This window comes from Littorina saxatilis, linkage group LG8 (genome assembly GCF_037325665.1).
Source record: "Littorina saxatilis isolate snail1 linkage group LG8, US_GU_Lsax_2.0, whole genome shotgun sequence".
NCBI classification, from domain to species: Eukaryota; Metazoa; Mollusca; class Gastropoda; order Littorinimorpha; family Littorinidae; genus Littorina; species Littorina saxatilis.
In genome coordinates this window covers 4,909,042-4,911,733 of record NC_090252.1, presented here as the reverse complement: position 1 = coordinate 4,911,733, position 2,692 = coordinate 4,909,042, and positions in this window count along the sequence as shown.

The following is a 2,692-nucleotide window of genomic DNA, read 5'->3' as shown; positions in this document are numbered from 1 at the left end:
TACTGAATAGTCGGGTTATACAAGCCACTTTACCTATGCAGCAGGGGAACCCTACAGTATGCGAAACATGTCAACTGACTGCAGCAGCCTGGTTCTTAAAATAATTCTGACGGTCAACACAGTCAACACACTATTCACAGTCCATTTTGAGGAGCAACTGAGGTACTCTCTGATGGTCTTGTTTGAGTGATAACGATCAACTCAGGAGGAAGAACCCGACAGAGGAAAAAATAAACCATTAACATTAACCGCTGAAAAATACAGAATCACATGTACCATTATGTAGAACAAAATTCCACAGCAAGCTTTGTTTGGACGACTGTTGTTGTCTCAAAACTCACATTCTACCTGCTGTCAAAAAGAAGCTAATCTTACGTTGTGCTGCCTTGAAAAAAAATGCCAACGAAGACAAGGAAGCTGTTGCAAGGTAAGTTGACCAAACGTTACAGACATTAGTGAATCGTAATAGTGCGTAAACAGCATACAGTACAATCAAAGAGATGAGTCTGGAATGAAACGCGATACAGATCTAGGTAGATCCAGCATTCAAACACTGTCTTTCAAATTCAAGGAAGTTGTTGCAAGGTACCAACTTTTACAGGACAGAACCATGACAGAGCATGTTTTGAAACTGAGGAAAAATCGTAATAAATTTGACTTTGAGAACAGATTCATCCCGTTTCCTTATATCTGCATGTTCAAGTAAATGGTGGACAGTTTTATACGGGCAGAGTGAACTTGAGACTCTACTGCAAGTCTTGAAATTCACATAAATCGAACCAAGAAACAAGTCGCGTGAGGCGAAAATACAACATTTAGTCAAGTAGCTGTCGAACTCACAGAATGAAACTGAACGCAATGCAACGCAGCAAGACCGTATACTCGTAGCATCGTCAGTCCACCGCTCACGGCAAAGACAGTGAAATTGACAAGAAGAGCGGGGTATTCGTTGCGCTGAGAAGGATTGCACGCTTTTCTGTACCTCTCTTCGTTTTAACTTTCTGAGCGTGTTTTAATCCAAACATATCATATCTATATGTTTTTGGAATCAGGAACCGACAAGGAATAAGATGAAAGTGTTTTTAAATTGATTTCGAAAATTTAATTTTGATAATAATTTTTATATATTTAATTTTCAGAGCTTGTTTTTAATCCAAATATAACATATTTATATGTTTTTGGAATCAGCAAATGATGGAAAATAAGATGAATGTAAATTTGGATCGTTTAATAATTATTTTATTTTTTTGACAATTTTCAGATTTTTAATGACCAAAGTCATTAATTAATTTTTGAGCCACCAAGCTGAAATGCAATACCGAAGTCCGGGCTTCGTCGAAGACTACTTGACCAAAATGTCAACCAATTTGGTTGAAAAATAAGAGCGTGACAGTGCCGCCTCAACTTTCACGAAAAGCCGGATATGACGTCATCAAAGACATTTTAATATCAAAATAATTAAAAAAATGTTCGGGGATATCATTCCCAGGAACTCTCATGTCAAATTTCATAAAGATCGGTCCAGTAGTTTGGTCTGAATCGCTCTACACGCACGCACACACGCACACACACACACACACACACACACACACACACACACACACACACACACACACACACACACACATACACACACACACATATACACACACACACACACACATACACCACGACCCTCGTTTCGATTCCCCCTCTATGTTAAAACATTTAGTCAAAACTTGACTAAATGTAAAAAGACATCCAAACATTACAGGCACTTTAGATCAACTCATTTCACTAGAGGTGACTGCCTAGCACTGTGTTTGATATCCGTGTCTGCTGAAATAAAAATAAATTTAAAAAAAAACGGATTATCAGTAGGTGACACGTTGTAAAAGTGGGAGACACTAGATCTGTATGTACTTATCGGGGACACGACTGCAAGATCGACACTGCGCTTTCGACGGCTCTTCCTCGCGCAGACACTGCAAAAACGCTGTGCAGAACAAACTGTGGGAAATCTCCTTTGGTATCTTCTGTGTCTATTTTTCTGGAGCTAAGAAACCGAACAATGTGAAATCGTCTTCCCCGAATCGGCGAATGCAGAGGTGAGAACTAAAAAGTGAATCTATACCACAATCCTTCACGCGACCTGACCTGATCTTGACCCCTGACCTGGTCTACATACCACACACGACACAAACCAGTCACCTGCTTTTACCCCCTCAAAACCCCCCACCACCCGTTTTCTGTGGATACACACTTTAACTACACACATGCCGACAAAATGTTGATCATTACTTCAATAGTTTGAAGATGGTGCTTGAAAAATAATCAGGTAAAATGAGTATTTCGGTGTTTAGTCAAATGTTAAAGTTTCTACCACAGACATACATACATACGCACGCACGCACGCACAGACAGACAAAAATGACTATCGCATAGGCTACACTTACGTGAGCCAAAAAACGACAGAGTTATGTCCGGAATCCGTTTATTCTGCAACTTTTTCAAAGCTTTTTCGTTTCTGAATAACAAAGCTGATCAGTTTCTAAACTAAAAAATGATATCTCACGGCAATGTTGCAGACCATTTATTTATTCGCTTTATTTGCCTTTCTTTGCTTTTAACCATTCTTGTTGGATTTTCCCTTTTAATTACAGATTCCGTTGTGTCAACGTGTCTGTGTTCATTGAAACGCCTTTTTTAGTGT